Source organism: Malus sylvestris, chromosome 2 (assembly GCF_916048215.2).
Source record: "Malus sylvestris chromosome 2, drMalSylv7.2, whole genome shotgun sequence".
NCBI classification, from domain to species: Eukaryota; Viridiplantae; Streptophyta; class Magnoliopsida; order Rosales; family Rosaceae; genus Malus; species Malus sylvestris.
The window spans coordinates 17063713-17090211 of NC_062261.1; positions in this window are offsets into that span (position 1 = coordinate 17063713).

Below are 26499 nucleotides of genomic sequence, written 5' to 3' on the forward strand. Positions count from 1 at the left end.
TCTGGAGCAACTGTTAAATTACTCACTAATTCTAAAAATGAACCAAAACAACACACTATTTATGGAATAGAAAAAAAATAAATATTATTGTTATAACAATAGCAAAATAACCGACACTTTCTGGAACTACAGCAAAATAGCACATTATTTCTGAAATTGAACTAAAATAACTCACACTATTTAAGGAAACAAAATAAACACTATTTCTGAAATTACAACAAAATAACAAAATAATTTTTAAAATTGAACTAAAATAAATTACACTATTTCTGGAAGGGAATAAAGTATTTCTAGAACTAAAACAAAATAACAAATACTATTTCTGAAACTAAACCAAAATAGCCTACATTATTTCTGGAAGAGAACAAAATTACACACTATTTCTGAAAGTCATCAAAATAACTCACACTATTTCTGAAACTGAATCAAAATAACTCACAATATTTTTTAAACTGAACTAAAATAATCCGTATTATTTCTGGAAGTGAACGAAAAACACTATTTTTTAAAATACAACAACATAACCCGCACTATTTCTAAAATTGAACCAAATAACTAACACTATTTATGGAACTACTGCAAAATTACACACTATTTACGAAACAAAACCAAAATAATCCCCACTATTTCTGAAAGAGAAGAAAACACGCAGTTAACGAACCAGGTTTTTATAGAGAAGTAGTGCAAAAACTAAGTTTTCTAGAACCGAACTATTTCTTGATCTGAAAAAAAAAAACCACTAATGATCACTCTAAAAGACCAATTATATCATACAATTTACCTCAAAAAATTCATGATACTTCCAATCAGAGCATATTTATAGATTTCTTTCGAAATAGATTATCTTTTATAAAATTTTGGTGTTTTGTTATGGTTTTAGATTTGAATTTGAGTACAAAAAGCATCTAAGGGATGTTTTTTAGATTTCCTCTACCTAATTTTTACAAAAACACAAAGCGTCTATTCGATTGTTTATTTACTGTGCATTAATTTACTGGAGCATACCAACGAAAAGTTTGTTTCATGATAACAAAAGCTAAAAAATTTGTTGAACAGATAGCAGTGTACTTCACATTTGGTGTGACATATATACATGCTGCTTATATTTGTTGAAAGCAAGATTTTCAAAGATTTTGCTTTCAAATTGGTGGGGCTTTGACACATGGATTTGCAGCATGTATGCTAATGGCTTTCGTATCCTCCATCATCACTTTCATGTTTAATGGGTAAGGTAGTGGCATTAACTGATGGAATGGGGCTTCCGTCAGGGGTAGCGCCTGGAAAAAAAAAGTTTGGTTTTGCACATGGGCTTGTTTTTTTGTTAGTATTTAGTTTTTGTCCATTTTGATTAAATTTCAAGCCCTTTACATTAAATAAAATTGTTATATGGATTTTTATTAAAATAAACTTAACTCAAACTCTTTTCTTTAAAGTTCTAAAAAAAAAAAAATAATGGTAGCAATAGAGCAAAATAATGTAAAAAATAACAGAAAATTTAATTTCAGTATGACAGGGAAGAAATACATTTGACTTCCTCCAAAAATCGAACACACACAAACTGTATCAAGCATGGAAAATTGTCCACGAAAAAAATTGTGTTAAAATCTTGACAAAACAATGAAAATCTTAGAAAGATTAGAGATATGTCTATGATATCAATAGTTCAGCACATAAGGAGTTGAGACAAACACAAAATTAAATGCAAAAGACCACCAAATGCAGGGTCGAATGCAAAAACTTTGAGATCGGCCTTGGAAAAAACTATATTTGGGAAAAATGGGAGAGAGGAAGAGAATAAATTTGGGTCACTAAATTTTGAAGAGAAATAGACATGCATGCAATAAAATTCCATAAACAAATAAGAAAATGAAAAAAAAAAAATCAGAAAACCAACTCTTATTTTATATAGGGACACTTTGGATGCGGTCCCTATCTATCAATATTCTTTGATTGAAACCTTGTTAGCTTTTAGTTTTTGATTGAGGTCCTTAATATTAATGTAATAATGTAAGTTACTATATTTTTTTAATTAAAAATTAAAAATTGAAAATTTTAATTGTTTATATTAATGAGATTTTAAATAAAACCCATAATTTATGGGATTAAAAATAATAAAATATAAATTATTCTCTCTATTATATTGTGTGTGTGTGTGTGTATACACATATGTATGGGCACATTAACCAAAATTAACAAAAAAAATTATTGTACCAAAACATGGATACATTCTCAAATCAACGAAAAAGAATGTACCCATATAAGTTTAAACATGGATTAAAAAATGACTACATTTAGCAAAATAAAAAATGAGTACAAATAAATAAAAAATATATGGGTACAAATACAAATAAAACTTTTTAAAATATGGGCACAAAAGGAAATTAATATATAGGTACAAATTAAAATTAAAAAGAAAATTGGTATAAATTAAAAAATGGTTGCAAATTAAAAATGGGTATAAACTAAAAATAAAAATATATGATATAAATTTAGCCATAAATATAACTATACTAATTATAACATAACACTAAATGAATATATTTAGAAATAAAAAATATTTTATTATTAAAATAATTAATTATGTTATTAATATCCAAGGACCTTGATCAAAAATTGAAAAAAAAAAAAAGTTTTAATCAATGAAGTAGCAAAAAGAGGGATGAGAACCTAATTTCTCCTATTTTTTTTTTTATCTATGTCCGTTGATTGAAAGGACAGGAGTCTAGTCAAGTGAATTTATAGCTAGAGCCAGCAGGGGTGGAGTCCAAGTGGCGAACCAGTGTTGTAAACGAGAAACCCAGAAATGCCGGTCATAACACACGTCTGTGAGTTATGATTGGACAAGAGGGATGATTTTACCGGGAGTAATAGGTTGTCCAGTCAATTGCCCTTGAATTTTTTTTTATTTTATTACCTAGGGAGCAATGTAATGAGCTTTTAACTACTAAGTTCATCTTTAAAGGAGATTTCAAATTTTGAATCTAAAATTTAAATTTGACAACTTATGTGGCATTTTGACATATTTTCATGTTTTGCTCTCCACTCGATATGTGAAATTAAACTATTATTTTATTACATTTTTTTTTTCTTAATTTCTATCTTATACTTTAAATTTTACAGATAAATAATTCATAATAAAAGTCATATTAATTAATACTAATACAAATAATCCAACAAAATACAACCCCTTAATTGAAAATAGAAGAAATAAAAATCCAACTCAATAATCATCACCTCTGCAGCAACTTTATAAGCAAGCATCCTCATAGCAGCAGTGACCTTTTGTAGACGTGATAAACCAAAACGACCCGATCGATCCTTGTTTGAGCAAAGCATGAGTCATAGGCTTCTACCGCACTTAAAATTCGAAGGAAAAGAGGTCGACGCATCCGAAATCTCCTTCGAAATTGAGTTGAAGAGTACACTGGATGTTCATCAAAATAATCATTATAGAGTCTTTGGTGCCCATCGAGTCGTCTTCTATTGATATATGCATGACCTTTTATGGAACCACGACGTTTTCTCATTCCTGTCTCTATGTTTTCTTATTCATTTTGTAAAGCAACCAATTCTAAACTTTCCAGTTCTTCATCAGACTCAGAATTAACAATACTCCAAAAATGCTCCTCTGCTAAATCAGAAGATGAGTTTGAAAAAATTTGGGGCATGTTCACAAAATAACGAAGGATACCTGTTGAAGAACGAATCATTGTATTTTACAAAGCAGCAACGCTATCTAAATTGAAACAAATTTGCTGATTAAAAAAAGAAGAAATAGGTAGTGTTTTAAACGAACTCTATCGTTCAACAATCAATTGCTTAAATTGAAACAAATTTGCTGATTAAAAAAGAAGAAATAGGTAGCGTTTTAAACCAACTCTACAGTTCAACAATCAAATAATAAATGACATTTAATAATAAATGATATTAAAATATTAATAAAAGACATTTAATAATTAGTAAAACATATTTGAAGTTGCTGTCAAATTTGACAGAAAGCACCTTTGCTGCCATTCCATGTCATGCCACATAAGATTTGGCATTTCGGTTGGAAACAATTAGTGGTTGCCTTTTTTTATTGTTATAGCTTATGTAGACAATTTGGCATCTCCTTTGGAGATGCTCTAAGGTTTTTTTCAACGGACACGATTGGAGGATCCCTGGGATCCTCACAAAGAGGATCCGGAGGGTATCCTCATTCAATGAATTGCTATTTATTTTCGTTTATGCAACTATTTGCAATGAGTACAGATCCTCTCTGGATCTAAAAAAACTAAGCCTAAGGATCAAATGATCCGGGCCGTTGAAATTTGATCCAACAGCTACAAACAGGGGCCCTCTAAAAGTTATAATAATTGTAGCTGTTAGATCAAATCTCAACGACCTGGATTATTTGATTGTTAGGCTTAGTTTTTTTTAGATCCAGAGAGGATCTGTACTCGTTTGCAATTGCAATATACTCTCTAAAAATGTAATTTTCTTAAGTCAAAGCATCCTATCATTTTATCATTGATGGTCACTTAGTCTAACACTCTTCTTTTTTATTTTATTTTTTCTTAAATAAAAAATAAAATGTGTAAGTTGATACAATCAGTGAATTGATTAACTAGTGCATTGTTGTATGTCAAATTACCGTATGAGGTAAATTATTTACGTCTTTTACAAAATTAGGAGATTCCATATTCATCAATCTTATTATGGAAGGTGTAAATTATTTTCTTTTTGCTCTCGAAGGTCCCAGTATAGCCAACTTCATTTAGTGGAAAAAAGCTTTGTTGTTGTTGTTGTTGCTCTCGAAGGTCCCAAATTTAAGAATACAACACTGAGAATTTGGGCTTGTCTTAGCACGAGTGGTTTTTATTTTCTACATCAGAATAAATTTCTATAAATTATTTACAATAGTTGGAGGTTAATGACCAATTATCACCTTCTATAGTCCAGTATGCTGGATATTTCATATATATATGGCCTTTTATGCAAAGGGATCCACATTTTTTTTCAAAAAATGACGATTAGGTGTGGGGCCCACTTCAAATAAAATTTCAACAATCTGAATCATTTATTTTGTAAGTCTCGATTCATAGATCATTCTTACAAAAAAATTAATTTAATCAGAAACCATTTGCCTATTTAATTACCAAGATAAAATTTTATTGTTTATTATATAACAAAGTATTCGTTAATTTTTTTGAACCCAATTAGATGTCTTAAATGTTTTTGATTTGGCTAATATTTTGCAAGGATGATATATGAGGTGCAACTTAAAAAATAGACGATTGAGATCGTTAAAGTTTGATGTGGTGTGGACCTCACAACTAATCTCCATTTTTATAAAAAAAAAAAAAGGGGTGTGATATCCACACACCCCATTTTACTTCTCACACACCCTTTTAATTTTCGACCGTCGGATCGGATGAATTGAAGAAGATCAACGAACATAAATTAACAAGGGGTGTGTGAGAAGTAATTTAGGGTGTGTGGATAGCACATCCCAAAAAAAAATGGGGATCTTTTCCCTTAAAGGCTTCATATATACATAATGAAGGGAACTATGGAGATTTCTATGGAATTTCTAATGACTTGCATGCATATAAAATTCAGAATTTATATACCTAAGCAACGGAAGTAAAACAATCAATAATTATGGAAATCCCGTTTAAGAAGCATAGGTTCATAGTTGAAGTATCAAAGAAACATATTGAAGAACAAAGAGAGGGATTTGTGAGTTGTACCTTTGGACCTAGACTTAATTCCAATGATTGACCACCTCCAAGATCTCTTATGTGGAACCATGTTTTTCTAGGGTCGGATTAACACGGATCGGAATACGCATACTTTAGAAGTCTGGTCATAAACATAACATCTTCCGATGCCGAGTAGATCAGCGATGCCACCATCATCCTGTTCCGAAATTAGTGGCCGAAGTTCGTCGACTTCGCTGAAATAGACCATGCTTGTTTCGCAAGATTCATGAACCTAATCTAACAAGAAATCAACATGTTTCCTATAGTCTTGAAGTCCTTACAATCTAAAGACTAGTGTGCGTTGCAAGTAATCATACTCCTAAGAGAATGTCATATCTACTTCCTAGATATCATCATGGACTTTCCTGGTTCAATAAGGATTTTACTATCCTATCAGGTCTCTTCCACGATTGGTATAAATACACACTTCTAAGATTCATATCTGATAACCCAATCTCTGCATACATATTCCCTTGCATACTGCTTGAGTCTTAATATTTCTTACTAACTTGATCTTTAGAAAGCCTTTGAAAGGCGCACCTCCCCCCCTTCCCCAGTCTTTAGCTTACTTATGGTTGCTCGTTCTTTTCGAGTTAACGAGTTTAGGCATCTCCACCATAAGCGGCAAAGCAAAATTTGGTTCCGACAATTGGTGCTTTCATTGAGAGTTGAACTCAAAAACCTCTTAACCAAATCACTTAACCAATCATGTCCTTTTATCGTACATTGTGCAGTCAGAAATCGTTATAAATTTTTTTATTTAAAATTAAATATAAACCGTACCAGACGAAAACTGCCCACAAGATGTACAATGAACATACACGATTGGAGGATCCCCGGGATCCTCATTCAATAAACTACTATTTATTTTCGTTTATGAAGTTGTTTGCAATGAGTACATATCCTCTTCGGGTCTAAAATAAACTAAGCCTAATGATCAAATGATCCGGGCCGTTGAAATTTGATCTAACAGCTACAAACAAGGGGCCCTCTAAAAGTTATAATAATTGTAGTTGTTGGATCAAATTTCATCAGCCTGGATCATTTGATCCTTATGCTCAGTTTTTTTAGATCCGGAGAGGATCTGTACTCATTTGCAATTGCAATGTACTCTCTAAAAATGTAATTTTCTTAAGTCCAAGCATCCCATCATTTTATCATTGATGGTCACGTAGTCTAACACTCTTCTTTTTTATTTTTTTTCTTAAATAAAAAAATAAAATGTGTAAGTTGATACAATTAGTGAATTCATTAACTAGTGCATTGTTGTATGTAAAATTACCGTATGAGGTAAATTATTTACGTCTTTTACAAAATTAGGAGATTCCATATTCATCAATCTCATTATGGAAGGGGTAAATTATTTTCTTTTTGCTCTTGAAGGTCTCAAATTTAAGAATACGACACAGAGAATTTAGGCTTGTCTTAGCACGAGCGGTTTTGATTTTCTACATCAAAATCTATAAATTATTTACGGTAGTTGGATAATGACCAATTATCACCTTCTGTAGTCTAATATGTTGGAGATTTCATATATATGGCCTTTTATGCAAAGGGATCCATATTTTTTTTTTTTCAAAAAATGAGGATTAAGTGTGGGGCCCACTCCACATAAAATTTCAATGATTTGAATCGTTTATTTTGTAAGTCTTGATCCATAGATCATCCTTAGAAAATTCAATTCAATCCAAAACCATTTGCCTATTTAATTATCAAGATAAAATTTTATTGTTTATTACATAACGAAATATTCGTTAATTTTTTTGAACCCAATTAGTTGTGGAACCATGTTTATGTGGAACCATGTTTTTTTTTATAACCGGACTTCTAAAGTATGCATATTTTTTATAATGGTGTTTATGACCGGACTTCTAAAGTATGCGTATTCCTATATATATAATGAAGGGAACTATGTAGATTTCTATGGAAGTTCTAATGACTTGCATGCATATACAATTCATAATTTATATACATAAGCAACGGAAGTAAAACAATCAATAGTTATGGAAATCCCGTTTAAGAAGTATAGGTTCATAGTTGAAGCATCAAAGAAACATATTGAAGAACAAAGAGAGCGATTTGTGAGTTATATCTTTGGACCTAGACATAATTCCAATGATTGACCACCTCCAAGATCTCTTATGTGGAACCATGTTTTTCTAGGGTCGGATTAACATGGATCGGAATACGCATACTTTAGAAGTCCGGTCATAAACATAACAGCTTCCGATGCGGAGTAGATTAGCGAGGCCACCATCATCTTGTTCTGAAATCAGTGGCCGAAGTTTGTTGACTTTGCTAAGATAGACCATGCTTGTTTCGCAAGATTTAGGAACCTAATCTAGTAAGAAATCAATAGGTTTCCTATAGTCTTGTAGTCTTAACAATCTGAAGACTAGCATGCGCTGCAAGTAATCATACTCCTAAGAGAATGCCATATCTACTTCCTAGATATCCTCATGGATTTTCCTGGTTCAATATGGATTTTACTATCCTAACAGGTCTCCTCCACGACTGGTATAAATACACACTTCTAGGATTCATATCTGATAACCTAATCTCTACATACTTCTTCCCTTGCATATTGCTTAAATCTTAATATTTCTTACTAACTTGATCTTCAGAAAGCCTTTGACTGGCACGCCTCCTGGTCTTTAGCTTACTTATGGTTGTTCGTTCTTTTACAAGTTAACGAGTTTAGGCATCTCCACCACAAGCAGCGGAGCAAAATTTGGTTCCGATAATCAGTGCTTTCATTAAGTGTAGAACTCAAGATCCTCTTGACCAAATCACTTTACCACAAACATAAGTGTTAAAGATAACTTTGTTAACGCTGGCGGTAATACCTAACAACTCTTCACCTTTAGTCTTATCGGTGCAAAAAAAAAAAAAAAAAAAAAAAAGTCTAGGGCAAGAAGGATTTCCATGGGCCAAAGACTTGGTATCGGAGAAAGGTGGTATTCCAACCATTATGATGAAAATATTTTTAAACACTAAGTTTGGGAGGTAGCGTTTTCTCGATTCAACGCTACCTAGATGTGAGACCATGATTTTCCAGGGTCAGAGTAAGGCTGATCCGAATACAGTTACCTCAAAATTTCGATCATGGACTCACTAACTTCGAGCGAAGCTGGACCAAACAGAGTAACGGTGCCATCATCACTCTATTCCGGGACAAGAGGTGGAGTCCTAGCGACTATGTTGGATAACCATGCTTGTTCTGCAAAACACACGATCTGATCCGGATATAGACATAATCAGATCCTTTATAAGTCTTAGAGTTCATATAATATAGGAATTGACGTGCACCGCAAGGAATCACAAGTCTTAAAATGGTGCAATATCTGCTTCTAGATATCCTTTAGGATTTTCCCGGCTGAGAATAAGGATTTACCCTAGAAAGATCTATCCCTACGATATAGATACACCTATCTATGGTTAATCTTTAGTAACATAATCTTTATACTTGAATTTTATTGCCCACTGCTTGAGTCTAAAACAATTCATTGACTTGACTATCGGAGAGCCTTTAGCCGACACACCCCCTTGATCCTATCTTGCCCACGATTGTTTATTGTCTTGTAGGATACTCGAGTTTTTGCAGTTCCTTTGCATATGGTGTTATGCGAATTTTGTTCCAACAACTAATGCTTTCATTGAGTGAGAACTCATATTCCTCTCTACCAGATCACCATACCAATTAACATGTCTACTAAGGAAAGCTTGGTTGACGATAGTGACGGCTTCATTGCTCCCACGATTGACACAAACCAAGAATATGATAGGGTAACCGTCATAGATGAGTTATGGGAAAACGTGATGGAAGTTTATTCGTCTCTGTAAAGTGTCTGATGAAGTCCCCAAGCTAAAAAACCTGCAAGACTTGCCCATATGAAAACATGAAGATAAAAAAGAAGCTATTTCTCACTTTAAGGAATTAACAACCCAAAGTACGGAGGTTATTGATCTAACCTTCGAAAAACCTCTTCAGCATCCTGCCCCCAAGGAACACCGAAGGATATCTGGAAGACTTCGAGGTTTCCACCTCGTCCAATACTTAAAGAAAGAGACCATCCATGAAGTGAATTACATATATGGCAAACAAGAATATCTAGAAACATCTTGAGAGAAAGAAATGCGGCTTATAAGAAATCGAGAATGGTGGCCTGCATCAACAAACCACTGACCATCGACTTCAATATCCTAATGTTCTCCGATTAGGATCTGGAAAATGTTCATTCACCTTATGATGATGCCCTTGTCATTAAGGTACATATGTCCAACGCATTAGTATGTTGAGTTTTGGTTGACAACGGGTCAGGAGTTAACGTCATTTTCAAGGATGCAATAAAAAAGTAGGAGTTCTTGACAACATCAACAAAGGAAAGATTAACCTCTACACCTTTAATGAGGCTGAGGTCTGATCTCTAAGGATGATAAAGCTAGAAGTCCAGATAGAGCCCTATAAGCGCTTGGTAACCTTCCACATCATGGATTGCCCAACTCCCCATAATGCCATCCTCAGCTAGAATTGATTACACAAGATGAAAGTTGTCCCGTCCAGCTACCATCAACTACTCCGCTACCTTGCTCCAAGTGGAGTAAAGGAAATAAAAGGACACCAATCGACGACACATTGCTGTGCTCATGAAAGCATAAACATAATCTGGAAGGAAGAGCGAAGCTTTAACGCCTTTATGGAAGAGTCGGCATAGCAATCACAATCAGGGGGTCAATAGACGAGCTACAAAGAATTTAACCTAGATCTTGACCCCAAATACGACAATACCCAAAGTCAAAGGCAGACAAAGATGCTATAGTACCAGTCTCGATCCGATAGACCGTAGCGAAAATCTAAGATCAGATCAAACTGATCGATCATGGAAAATAGTTGTGCACCAACTTCATGTGGGCAAACAAAGATGTGTTCGCTTGGTCAACAAAAGAAATGCCCGAAATCGATTCTTTTGTGATCTGCCATTGTCTCAACCTGGACCTAATTGCCAGACCAGTTATCCAATGCAAACGGAATCACGGAACAGAGTGAAGTAATACGATAGAGGTAGAGATCAACAAGTTCAAAGATGCCAAGTTCATCGTCAAAGTGCACCACCCAAAATGGCTAGCGATCATGGTACTAGTGCAAAAAATCCGTACCTATTCCCTGTTACAACTAGTACCTTAAAATATTATATTTTATTCTTGAATCACGTGAAATGACTAAAATGCCTCTAGTTGGATGTCTTGAGTATTTATCAAGCCTTGACTTGAATTTCAGTTCCTCATACTTTCTTACATTTTTCTAAATGGTTTATGTATTCATGAATGCATGGACGAAAATAAATTTGAAATTGGAGTTACGATGGTTATATTTTGTCATGGAATTAGTGTGGGGGAAAAATTGTAATTTCACTTAAAATTATTTTAAGTGGGGATTATGCCCCACTATGGTTCTTTCCTCTTCAATTCCTGCAACTTCACTCTCTCTAACTCTCGAAGCTCTCTCCCTCTATTTTTAGCACTATGAGTCCCAATTACCACCATCACCTATTCCTTCACCAATCTAACCTTAAATCTACATATTCTAAACCCATGGGACTTGGGGAACAAGAATATGGTCTTGCATGCATCATCGGAGCACCGTGAGGTGCTTTGCCATTGAAGCCGAGAGCCTTGAGCTTTATTCTTGAACCCCAGGTGAGGTTTCTCGCCTAATATTTAATTCTTGACTGATGTTAAGTTCTAGGGTTAGTTCTATGATGATCTGCATTGAGGTTGAGTTGGGATTTGAGGGTTTTAATCTCTGTAGTATACTGTGCATGTTTCCTTATTTTCGACGAGCAATTTCGACCAATAGTCATAGAGTTCATGACTGGTGGTGCTCAAACTTTGTTGCAACCAGCTATGATGCATGGACACGAACATGAGGATACGACATGATACGACACGAGAATACGTCAAATTTCTAAGACACAATACGGCATGGATACGACAATTTATATAATAAATATATATTTAAAAAATATATTTTAAATAGCAATAAAAAAATTAATTACTCAAAATTTAATTTATATTATTCAAACTCTAAAAAAAAAGGATGGTAGTGGTGTAAATTCGGTGGGCTATGTAGTTTTAGGCTTTAGTCTCATTTAAACCCTAAAAGAAAAAAAAAAAAAAACAAACTGTGGTGTTGTTTTTTTTCTACAGAAACTCATCTTCTTCACGAAGCCTGCTCCACCAGATCGGGTAGTCTCCGTGTGACGCCTTCCTCCGTCAAATTGCGTTATCTTCTTCGCGAGGCGTCCTTTCACCAGATTGCGTCATCTCCATTATGAGGTTTTCTTCCACGAAATTGCGTCAAAGGCCATGGTGCAGATATTCGTATCCAGACAGTCGCATACCCGTATCTAAACCGTCGGATACCCGTATCCATCTGTCAAACATCGTATCCGTTGATCTAGATATGTATCCAACGCGTATTCGACCGTATCAGAGGTGTATCGTGTCCATTTGCGTATTCGACACGAGATACGCGCCCGATGTGTGGATTTTAGGTAATTAAATATTCAATTGCGTGTGGATTTTGAGCTGGAAAACTCACGAAATTTACATGCTTGCTCGATGTGTTCGTTTCTAGAATCCGACGACGAAATTTGACGAGTCTCTATTGAATCCAAGGTGGATTCAACCCCCGTTTGTCCTAAATTTGTTTTGGGGTAAGTTTTAAACCTATTAGTGAGGTTTTGTTCAAATTCTGGTTCAAAACACGTTGAAATAAGTCTATTCGAGCATGTAATCATGTTTTGGGTTTGCTGCAGTTTTGAGAGAGGTCTCGGTGATGGCAGACGACAGTCAATGGTAGTGGCCGTTAAAGTTGACGGCAACAATGACTATGCTTTTAGATTTAATGGCATATACCTCTAAGGTAGGTATATTCTGTTTCTTGGGCTAAACTCTATAGATGATCGGCGCGTGGCACCAGAGACGGCGAGTGTAACGATTACTCGCCAAATGCTGACGACGAGTATAGTGTCTTGCTCGTTGGCGACGGTGATATGACGGCGGTGCATTTTCCTGCTGCGTGATGGCTCGTGTGGACGCAAGGCCAAAGAACGGTGGCACATAAGGAACTATCTTAGGTTTTTCGATTCGTCATTCTAAATCACCAGATGCCCTCTATTTGTGCAAATTCAAAGCCTAAATGGTAGTTCGGATAATTTTCTTAGAATGTCTAGAAATGCTTATTTAAGCTAAATATTACATTTATAGGTATACACGAGGTTAAAGGGGATTCAGGCAAGAAGCCTAACGAGGAAGGACACTCTAATTACCTGTGAGTGGATCCCTTCGAAAGCTAAACATTTTTAAATAAACTATTATATATGTCGATGCATATTACTATTGGATGGCCTTCGAGGAGACTTGAATATAGTTAGATTTTAAATGATATCTTGAGGCTATTGGAGATTTATTTTCACCACATGGTCAACATACATCTCGTATAGCTAGCTATGACCATAGGTTTATTGCAGGTACCGATATTGCTAGTAGACACTAGTCATCAATCAGGTAGATGTCATTTCACTTGCTTGCTATACAACTTGAATGATGTTATGTGTATGATTGAGTTACTTACTTTGGTACGATGAGAGTTGAGATATGAAATTTATTACTATAATGGTAGTATTATTATTATGTAATTTTTTACTCATATAAGATTTCAAAACGGGGGTTAGTGTGTTTAAATGATTTTGACTAGATAAACTTGATCCACTGACACATTGTTTTGTTGACCCTTTAGGACATAACAAGAACAAGGAAACTTCTGGGAGTGACAAGTGGGCTTGCCAGTGAGGCTTCCACCTATGGAATTGGGTGATGATCTCTTTACTGTTATTTTATCTAGTTTGTAATAATTACATGTTTGTACTTTTGATTATGCATGGCACTGCACTACACTGCTCTGTGTTAACTGTTGTATGTACTGTCTGTTCTAGATGATGTGATAATAATGGGATATACCCCTTGACTTTTGTCCAGGTTATTAAATTTTGGCCTAAATTTTTTAGACCGAGGTTATTAAAGAATAAATTGAGTTAAATAATTTTTTTTAATTATTTTAGCCATTGGATTTAAATTTGGGCTGTTAGATCTTTTTTTATACCGTTGGATTTGATCATATTAGATATCAGCTGTTGGATTCAATGAAATTATAAATATAAAACAAAAACATTAACTAAATTAAATGTGGACCATTGGATAACCAACGACCAGTTTGAATTTCAGCCGTTGGCTCACTTTTCTTGGTTGACAATTGCTGGTGTCAGTCCCTGATCCTAACTTACGTCCAAGATCGACACGTGACGTCAACACATCCCTGTCTATTTAACATGTCTCGCCTCCGAGACAAGACCAAAGCACAATCAATGAATTAAACACACATTCATTTTCTTTTATTTCATGGCTACATTTAACCTTTGCGTTAGGTTGCCTACAGACCCTAAGAAGGGATCAAGCCATTCGTAGTTCACCATTCACTACACTTCGACGTTTCTCAAAGTACGTTCAAGCAGAAAAGCTTAACATTCCTCAATCAATTATTAGAACTTGACAAGCATGAAATTACTAGATTCAGGGCTACATAAGAAACCCACATGACAATCAAGATTTCCATTTCATCCATCTTATAAATCACTATGTTTCAACATAATACTGCAATTTATAGCCTGCAACATCTCAATGAACAACCAATGAAGCACAATATTATTCTCTAGCCACATTGGTCAATGAATCTGATCATAGTAATAACAATCATATCCACAATCACTCCAATTAACCAATCCTAAGAATCAAAGATGCACAATTTTAACATTTAACTATGTTAATCAATCAATAAGATCACATATCAATTCACGAATTTTAATAAACAAATTCTACATAATTTCTTATTTGGATTCCAAGTAATAACATGATAAATCTAATTTATAAACACAACGTCTACTGTGAGCAATTCATATTCACTTGAATCTAAGGTCGGACTAAACTTATGAAAATGAGCAAGAGTAGGGATTCCAGACCACTCAACGAAATCCAACTAAAATATTATCGCCTATCGAAATGTACCAAGTACAACTAATCCTCATCACCCCTAGAATGCGTATGGTCCCCCATTGCGGATATACCAAGTAGTACCATAAGCATAATCTAATCATACAGGTAGTGATCACCCATTACGGATATACCAAGTATGATCACCCTTGAAATACATATGGTCCCCTATGACAGATATACCAAGTAGGATCACATCCTATCTCTAGGTAGTGATCATCCATTGCAGATATACCAAGCATGATCACTCCTAGAATGCGTATGGTCCCCCATTGCGGATAAACCAAGCAGACCCATATGCATAGTCTAAAAACGTAGGTAGTGATCACCCATCATAGATATACCAAACATGATCACCCCTAACAGTCCCTCATCATGGATATACCAATCAGGACTGTATCCTATAGCTCTAGGTAGTGATCACCCATCGTGGATATACCAAGCATGATCATTCCTAGAATGCGTATGGTCCCTTATTGTGGATATACCAAGCACATCCATAAGCATAGTCTAATCGTGTAGACAGTGATTACCCATCGTCGATATACCAAACATGATCACCCCTGTAATACGTGTGGTCCCCTAATGTGGATATACCAAACAGGACCATCCATGTACCATTGCTACATGGTGCAGTTAGATCAACACACAACCTCCCCACCTCTATCTTAACCCTTATGATTTACAACGTAAGCATTAGCACCATCAACTTCCCATGGCCACTAACTAACATGTCACACAAGCATATAAGTTCTACAGAATATTTCTAATAGGATGCTAGGCTCACATTATCATAACAGTTATCATACATATCATTCATATTGTCAAGAAGATAAATACACATATATATCCCAATAAGGAGTCCCATACACGTAAACCGAGGTATATATTATCTGGGATAACTCACTAATGTATATAGGCCCACTAAGCCCTACATAATCTCTAGTATTACTAATTGTAATATTTAAGATCAATTCGTAACATATTGACCAAAAGTCAACTCTTTGTCAACAATAGGGTCCACAACACTATATAATTCGATTTGGAACATCCGCCCATGGATTTCTGATCTGTAACTTCCCAAGAGTCTCATTAATCTTCTAGAACAATATCCTAAAATTTCAGAACGATCCAACAGTTGGATCTTCGCCAATCGCTAAAATTAAGTGGCAGTCAACATTTGATTTCACAAACTTAGAAATTCAATTTGAGAAGATCCGCATATTGGATTCCTGATTTGGAAATTCCTAAGGTCCTCAAATATTATGTATGATAACATATTGAAGTTTGAAAATGATCTAATGGTTGGATTGTCAATTGTTATAATGATCAAGTGGCGCCCTCTAATGAAAATATGTTTAAACAATGGAATTTCATCAATCGGATGTCAAATATGGAATCAGAGTATCGAATTTAACCTTAGAAGACAAAGTCGGCCCATTGGCCATGCGCGACTGCATGTGGTAGTTTCCGCAAAAAAGAAACGCAATTTTCCAATTAATTCCAAAAATTACCAAATTTTGTAGAAATATAGAGTACAACTAGGGGAATAATTTTCATACATGGGCCAAAGTCCAATTTTTTTGGGAAACACATGAAAACCACCTCGATCTGTCTGGAACCCTAAAAATAGGTGTTCTTGATTCATCGCCAAATAAACGACTCCAATGCCTTAACTAGTGGATGGGTTTTGTTCCTGGGGTTGAGGGAAGTTAATTGGTGGTGGTGATTGATGATGTTGATTTTAGAAACGGTGGATTGTCATCGTGCACCTCTCGGAGCCACCGACGCCATTCTTCGCGAAAAGGGCGCCAATCCTTGTCGATTTTGGGTGAAATTGGAAGAGGGATCGATTGGATTTGAAGTGAGGATCAATATGGCACCAGTCCCGTCGTCAAAGGTGGCCAGAATTGGAAGATAAGGTCAGGTCAGGTCTGCTAGTCGAAAAGGGGGTTTCGGGTTTACTGGGTATCTCATTCCCTTCATTTCCCTCATTTCCCCCTCTTGATTGGTCACTCCCCCTCTTTTATCTCTCACAACTCTCCTTTTCCCTCTCTCTTGCTGCCATTTGGTAGCTTCTAATCTTTTTTTTCTTTTTTTATATTCCTATTTTATTTAATAAACTTCTAACGTCTGTAACTTCTCATTCGTCATCCCAATTTACAAACGGCCTTCTCCTACGCACTCGTGGGGTCGAGCTCAATTCAAAAACATTAAGAGTGACCCTTGAAGGTAGACTTGTCATTCGTGTCGTGTCGTTTTCGTGTCATACTCGATAGCTTAAAGGGTCGTGTTGTGTAATACCCGTTAAGGTAAATGAGTAATATGACATGACCCGAAATCAACCCGTTAATATTATCAGGTAATATGACCCAGCCCGTTACCCGTTAAGCAAAATATATTTTAAATCAATAAAAATGAAGATGAAAAACATAATTTGACCCAAAAAAATGTAAAAACATAATACTAAATTAATATATACATACTAAATTTCTAAGTTGACCCCATCATGAAAGTTGTAAAGCTTTTCATTACGAGTGATTACATTTTTCACACTTCTACAATAATTGTTATGAATTTTATTAATTCTGCACTCAAATAAAAAACACTGTTCATGAGATTTGGAGAGTTTTAAAAATCTAAACAACCATGTAATCATCGTCTAAGCGTTGAGGATGCAATTATGAACGTTTATTATGCTTTCACATCTTTCAGACTTAGACATTAATGATTATGAATTTTGTTTGTTTTGAACTCCCTTAAAAATACTATTCCTGAGGGTTTGTATAGTTTTAAAAATTCAAACGATCATATACCCATCCTCAAAGCATAGAGGATGCCACTACGAGCGTTTGCGTATTTTTTCATATTTTTTGCACATGTAAATTAATTATTATAATTATTTTAATGTGTTTGGTATTTTTATATTACTTGATATTTTTATTTTTAATGTGTTTTATGATTTTTAATCTCAACCTTTGCCTATAATATACTATAAAAATAAATAAAACTTAAATTTTAAAATTTATATAGAATAATAATAGAATAATAATTAATAAACAATATATACATATTCATTATATCTATTGTATTTTATAGTAAGTTTTTTTAGTAGTTTAAAAAATTAAAATCATGAAAATAACTTTTTTTCTTATCGTGTCGGAACAAGTTACCCGCGTGTAACTCTCATGTAAACCTATTAAGGACCAGTTATTAATGGGTTATTATAGTGTGACCCGATAATGACCCGTTTAGTTATTGTGTTGACCCGAAACCCGTTATTTTTCGTGTTGTGTTAACAGGTCGTGTAAGAAATTGCCAGGTCTACTTGAAAGTCTACGAATTTTAAATAATTATTTTCAAAAATTCAAACTTTGTAATTAAGTAATTAAAATCTAAACTTAATTTAAATTTGCGAAAATACTATAAAATCCCTCCAATACGAAATACGTAAATTACAATAGTGAAATCCAAGAACAGGATTTCACATCTGGACACACCCACATGGGTAGGGCTGCCCTTTGCAGCAATGATAAATGCTAGAGCATATCCTTCATGTGGCGCAAGTGGTTTTGGGCACTTGTCATCCAACTCTCTCTCTTCCACTCGCACAAGTGGGCTCCTCCACTAACCTTGTCCTAAATCTTGGCTGGAATTGAACCTCATGCCTCTCATTTATAAGTGAAGAGGAATACCACTACACCGTAGTACTAAGTAGCAAATTGGCAGTTAGATCCGCAACCTAGAGGTAACGTTAAGAGCTTATCAATGAGAAATGACGATATTTTATCTAAAGGGTGTCTGTGTATGACTAAAATTGAAAAAAAAGTAATATAATTGCTTCAAATATAAAAGTAGAGATGAAATTGGCAACTTTTAAAGTGTTTAAGAAAAATAGTTTAACTACCTAATTTTTACTTTGAATAATTTGGGGACTAAAACATCAGTTTATTCGGGGAACTAGACCGTAGTACTAAGTAGCAAATTGGTAGTTAGATCCACAACTTAGTGGTAACGTTAAGAGCTTATGGATGAGAAAATGACGATATTTCCTCTAAAGGGTGTCCCGTGTATAACTTAAATTGACAAAAAATTAAATAATATAATTTCTTCGAATATAAAAGTAGAGATGAAATTGACAGCTTTTAAAGTGTTTAAGAAAAATAGTCGACCTTGTAGGAATCCTATGTGGACTTAAGTACTTGTGATAAAGGTGGAATTACATGTGGATAATACAACTTCAATAAGAGTTTGATAAGTGGAAAACTAACGTCCTATAATTATGGAAACGCATTCGAAATGTTTGGGATGCAACTGCCCTCCACTAACCCTTATTTCCACTGAACTTGATACAACATGACAATAACCAACTCACCCACGATAGATGGGAGTTGGTAGCCGTTGTTTCTATATATGTAGGAGTTCCTTGCTCACCAAGGAGACATTCTTCGACATAGGGTTTTATCACTATAAGAATATAAAGGTCTTGAGTGAGTAGAAGGATTCCTTGTGCAGCTAACCATGTCTTCTTCAGAGCTCTATAAAATCAAGAAATGAAGTTTTACAGAGAGAAGAGAAATATGAGGGAGAAATGAATGAAGCTTTTGTATTAAACTCAATGAACTCAGTTTACTATCTGTTTACAATAGCTATATATAGCTGACTAGAGAACTAACTAACTCTTTCAACTAACTATTACATCATCCAATCCTTTACAATCATTTTGATGAGATGACAGAGATGAGTTGGCAGTGATATATTCAACATCCCCCCTCAATCTCAACTGGGTTTCCCATTTTGAGATTGAATGAATGCTTTGACAAATGCAGAACTATGATGTGCTTCTTGTCCATGTACTCCTAGCCCTGCTCCCATCATCAATTAATCCTCTGTTCTTTCTTGGTGTTCTTTTTGCAATCTTAACATTTGAATCATCCATCTTGACAAAAATACAAGAATACAAGAATTACTAATCAAGATTTCAACAAGAACTACACTCCGGCAATCGGCCTTAATGGAGTTGCACACAATAACAACAAACAAGACTTTTCAAGAACTTTACTTCGACTATCGGCCTTTCAGAAGTAACACACAATATCTGAGACTGAACTTTTCACTCCGACTATCGGCCTTGTGGAGGAAACAAACAACTTACACCGAGATAATGACTTTGGCCTTATATCCCAAATCAAGATTGCAGAAAGATGGCATCGGCCTTGTTTTCTTTTGCACAAAAATCAACAAACCCAGAGCTAATAATCTTGAAGCATTTTCACAAACACCATAACGCCGACTAAACTTCAAGAACTCGAACACCACAGCTTTGATGAATCTTTAGTACCGAGAAGAACCTCCGGGAACAACCACCATGAGTGGAAGACGATGGCCACCAAGGAACGCACACGGCAATCTTGGTCACAGCAAGAATTCTACATACACTTCTGGCTATTGACTTCTAACAATTATGCAATTTGAAGCAAAGAACTTTGACTGCGATATTCCATCAAAAACATAGAGTGCAAGATATTGAATGAACCTGACAATTCAGCGAACCTGACAATTCTACTTCCTTGCATCTGTACCCGAACTAGAAAAGATATGAACGAAGATCTTCACCTCTGTTTCGATCATAAATTAGCCAAGATGAGGCGGTGGAACAAGATGGGAACACATGGATTGAAATGGGATCTTGGGAATATTATGTACCCACGGAGCATGATATTGGATTTTGTCTGAGGCTAAAATTTGAAGTTGTTGATTCTTTAACATGTACACAATTGTGCCCAGCAAGAATCAAAGTGACAGATCCTGTAGTGGATAGCTTCAATTCTTGGAGGTTGTGAGGAATCGGTTGTCCGGGCTACGCCTTGACAGCACCTTCAAGTCTTCCACCATTGTTGATCCAAAGAATCCCACGAAAACATTGAAGAGGCGATCCCCTACCCAATCACCACTGGTATCTGAACCCAATGCTAAGAAAGAAAAGCTCTCGGTGGTGAAATCTCCAAACCAGAACAATCAATCAACAATTGCGATCCCAACAATCGCAGATAAGAAACCCAATCTCGTGGAAGCACAAAAAATCTAATGGAAATTTGGAAAGAAACTAAGCTAGAAACATATGGAAAATAATGAGAAATGGAACCACCAGAATCAATGACGTGAGCTTGGTGGCTCTGATACCATGTTAACTACATTGGCAAAATTAAAGAGTAGTGAAGAATTGAGAAGATGAAGAGTTAGAGAGCCAACAGAGAAGAAATGAAATGATCTTTATTATCAAAAGACTTGAATGAATTACAATATGATTCACCACTCAGTTATATAAAGTACAAAACTTAGCTCCAAAGCTAACAGATATAACCAATCATAACAGAAATAACCAACTTTATCAATTTAACAACCTTTTGGCACGTGGATATTGCCAACACTATTAACAACCATCATGGCTACACTAGGTAAGATTTTCTCATTACATTTGATCGTGACCTAGTAAAGCATGCTAATATGAACTTGGGTTGTTCTTACATTTGGTATCAGAGCCAGGTTAGTAAGCCCTAGGTCTGATGAATTAATATGAATTAATAAGAAATCCTAATGCTTTAAGCATGTATAAAATTCGTTTGATGATTGTTGCAGTTTTTCTATAGCATGATTAATTGTTCTAATGCCATATGCTGCTGCCAAAGTTTTATCCACTGCAGAAAAAGGAATATAAGTTTTGGAGATTAGATCAGTAAGCATTGCGCTTTTGTCATTCTGGAATTGGTAGTCATGGTTGCTTCGGTTTCACAAACGATGATCGGTATCTGATTGAAATCCGGTATTTGATTGAAATCAGTTTCTTGATATCTTTTTGATGTTCATGTTGCAACCAATATGCATAAACTTGTAACAAGACCTCAATTTTCTATGAAAATAACTCTTCTTCAATTAACATACTGTGATATCAAACATATCCTCAACCTTGAGATTTATCACTGCTAATATATGGCTGAGTACATACCTACATGTGTTATATCTGCCCCATTCTTTTCCATAAACCCTTTTGAGGGTTTATGATGATTTCTGGGTTCATGGTGGCAAGTGTTGATTTTATTCCGATCTTGGAGTTGTGATTCTCATAATTGATAAACCTTTTTCGAGTCGAAAGTGAATTTCAGGTTTTTTGAGTTGAAGTCACTACCACGGTACATTTGTTGTGTGACGTTAATATGGAATCATTGTCTTTGAATCTTCATTAAATTTTGAACTGGAGGGTTCCTTCTGTAAGAAGAAAAGCTTTAAGCTTAAACAATGGAGGTTTCACACTGAGAGAGAGAGAGAGAGAAAGAGAGAGAGAGACAATTCTTCTTCTGTTATATTGTTTATTTCACACTGAATCATTACAAACTATTGCTATATATACACTTCACTTTCCTTACAGACTAAGCTAGCTCATAACAAACTTAACAAACATATCAGCTTAATCTATTTACACCTGGTAGCACATCAACCATTGGATTGATCCTGTGTTTTTATACCTTTACATCCCCCCTCAATCTCATGCTTATGAGAACCAAGCATGAGATTGGAACAATGATCTTGAAACAAAGAGATAGACAAGCCTTTAGTAAGAATGTCAGCAAATTGCTCCTTGGAAGAGACATGTTGCACAGCTAGATCACCTCGGATAACACGCTCCCGGACAAAATGGTAGTCTATCTCAATATGCTTTACTCGGGAATGAAAGACTGGATTAGAGGACAATGCTATGGCTGAAATATTATCACAGAACAAGACAGGAGCATCATATAAAGGAACATGAAGGTCACAAAGAAGCTTCCGTATCCAAGAGACCTCTGCAGCAGTAATGGCAAGTGCTCTGTATTCGGCCTCAGTAGAAGATCTCGACACCGTGTGTTGTTTCTTGGAAGCCCAAGAAATAGGAGTGTTACCAAGATAAACAACATAGCCAGACGTTGACCGTCGATCATTAGGATCCCCGGCCGAATCCGCATCACTATAAGCTTGAAGATGTAGTGGTCCAGAATTGAAATGAATGCCGAAGTCAAGAGTGCCACTGAGATATCGTAAAATCCGTTTCACTGCAACTACATGAATATCCAGAGGATTGTGCATAAATTGACAGCATTGATTGACTGCAAATGCAATATCTGGTCTGGTAAAGGTCAAATATTGCAGTGCGCCAACAATACTGCGATATTGTTCGGGACTATGATACAATGTGCCTTCGGTCTTGGATAACCTGTGATAAGGGAGACAGGGTGTAGCACATGATTTGGCATCTTGCATATCCACCTTGGCTAGAAGATCCTGAATATACTTGGTTTGAGAAACAAACAAGCCTGTGCTCTTGTAAGTAATCTACAAACCTAAGAAGTAATGTAAGTTACCCAAATCCTTCATATCGAATGCTTGTGTCAAGGCTGAAAAGACCTCAGAAATAAGAGAAGAACTGCTGCCAGTTAGGATGATATCATCCACATAGAGTAATAAAATCACAATACCAGTAGGGTGCTTCTTAACAAACAAAGAAGGATCGGAAAGAGAGGCATTAAAGCCTAAACCCGGTAAGAAACTCGTAAATTTCTCATTCCATGCCCTGGGGGCCTGTTTAAGGCCATATAAGGATTTTTGAAGTTTGCACACATAATTGGAAGGATGAGAAGAGCTCACAAACCCCGGAGGTTGACTCATATAAACTTCTTCAAGGAGATCACCATGTAAAAATGCATTTCGAACATCAAATTGTTTTAAACTCCAATTAAACTGAGCTGCAAGTGCTAGAATTAACCTGACAGTGGTTGGCTTGACTACGGGACTAAAAGTCTCAGTATAATCTATGCCTTCCTCTTGACTGTAGCCTTTAGCTACAAGGCGAGCTTTATACCTCGCTATAGACCCATTTGGATTCTTCTTAAGCCTGTACACCCACTTACAACCAACCAAGTTCTTGCCAACTGGGAGAGGTACAAGTGTCCAAGTCTGTTGGGCTTCCAAAGCATGAATCTCATCTTGCATGGCAACCTGCCATTCAGGGATTTTACTAGCTGTTTTATACGAAAATGGTTCTGTAAGTTGCACGACTGATGAGGTGACAGAAGCTGAGAAAGCTTTTCTCTTAGAAATCCCATTCTTGGACCTTGTTTGCATTGGATGAAAACTGACAGAAGGTACTGGCAGTACGACAGTGAGACTTTCTTGCTGAAAATCAGGATCAACAGGGATCGGGGACTGTGTAGCTGAGATAGGAGCCATCAAGGGTGAGGGTGACATATCTGGGTAAGTAGAAGGTGTAGGCAAAGGCATAGGATTGGTGGGTGAAGGATTTGATAACTTTGGAGCTGTAGTGGGAGATGCCAAAGACTCTGAAGCACTAGAGATCATAGAAGAAGACTCTGGAGCTCGAGGGGCTAAATGTAATGATGTAGATGATGATGAAGAGGTGTGTGATCCAACAACATTTTGAAGTGTGACTGATGGTGGTATAACATGTGAGGAAGACAATGATGGTGACTGTGTAGTATGAGATTGAGAAATGAGAGTCAAATAGGGATAAGTGTGTTCATCAAAGATCACATGTCTCGACACATAAAATTTTTTGGTAAGGGGATTAAAACAGATATATCCTTTATATTGTCCAGCATATCCCAAAAATTGTTTGAAATGGGTACCAATGTACTCACCACCACCATCACTTTGAAAAACCTTAATTGCAGTTGAAAATTGAGTTTGTATAAAAGAATGAAACTGCACAAAGGTATGAAACACCTCAGTTTTATTCATTAAAGGAAATATCCAGGTAAACCTGGTACATTCATCAATGAAAAGTACATAGTATTTAAAACCCTCAATGGACAAAGTAGGTGATGGTCCCCACACATCACTGTGTATGATTTCTAAGGGTTTTATGCTTTTATTTGCAGGAAATGAAAAAGGAAGTTTAGTAAACTTTCCTTGCAAACAGGATACACAAACATGTTTAGAACAATCCACAGAAAATGGGACTTGTGATTGTTGCAACATTTGAGAAACAATAGTGTTTGAGGGATGTCCTAATCTGTTGTGCCACAAGCTTGTGGTCACTTGTTGACCAAGGTAACAATGTTGCTGTTTGTGTAAATGAGGTGTCGGTGATGCTTGTTTGAGAATGGATGATGGTATGTATAATGGAATGGGATATAGACCAGCTCTACACAGTCCCTGAAGAAGAACCTTCCCTGTGATCTTGTCCTGAATCCAGAAACAAAACTCATCACAAATAAACCGACATTTATTGTCTTTGCACAGTTGATAGATAGACAACAAATGTTGAGACAGTTTCGGAACATGCAATACAGTCTTTAATTGAAAGACAGATTTTGGAGTATGCAAAACCGAAGAACCAGTATGGGAGATTTGCAAACCTGCACCACTTGCAGTGGTAATTGTGTCAGTGCCAGTGAATGGAGCAGCAAAATTGAGGTTGGACAGATCAGACGTCATGTGTGATGTAGCACCAGTGTCAGCTACCCAAAATTGTTCTTGAGGAACAGATGGCTGATAGTTAGCTTGCATTGCAGTAATGGAGGATGGTGGAGGTCTTCCTTGAAATGAGAAATTGGCACGATGATAACACTGCATTGCAGAGTGACCAAACTTGCAACAGATCTGACATTGCACTGGTGATGAGGTAACAATAGTAGAAGAATGGCGCTGGAAGCAGTCAACCGCAATATGACCACGTTTGTTGCAAATCTGACACACAGGGATATCATTGTTGTGCACGGGACAGGTAGAGACATGTGGTCTCGCAGGGCCTAGAATGCCAGGACTATTATTAGGACCAGAGAATCTGAAATTATTACCAAATGGATGCCTGCCTCTTGCTCGCCCTCTGAAATGTTGACCTCTATAGCCACCAGAATTATTGGTATTGTTACCGGAATGATAGGAATCAGGTTTGTAATTGGAGACTGAACTATCTGTAATTGTGCAGCAGTCACCATACCGTCGAAATTCTTGGAGAAAAATTGAAGAAAACTGGAAGAGATTGAGAATCTAGGGTTTGTAATTACACACACTTCACTTTGCCAGAGTAATAGTCAGAAATTGTTGAGAAGAATTGGGAGATTCAGAGAGAAAGAGTCATTCACACATATCATCAAACAGTTTGCGTGCAAGAAACACAACTGAATTGCAGATCATACTTCGCCAGACCAATAAAGATTCACGAGAGAAGAATTCATACCATCAACACAGAGAATGAAGTGAGAAGAGAGAATCGAAGATAGCAAAAGCAACACAGCAGAAGCAACACCTAATTAGGATCGAGACGTGCCGACCCGGCGAGGATACCATGTAAGAAGAAAAGCTTTAAGCTTAAACAATGGAGGTTTCACACTGAGAGAGAGAGAGAGAGAGAGAGAGAGAGAGAGAGAGAGAGAGAGAGAGAGAGAGAGAGAGAGAGAGAGAGAGAGAGAGAGAGAGAGAGAGAGAGAGAGAGAGACAATTCTTCTTCTGTTATATTGTTTATTTCACACTGAATCATTACAAACTATTGCTATATATACACTTCACTTTCCTTACAGACTAAGCTAGCTCATAACAAACTTAACAAACATATCAGCTTAATCTATTTACACCTGGTAGCACATCAGCCATT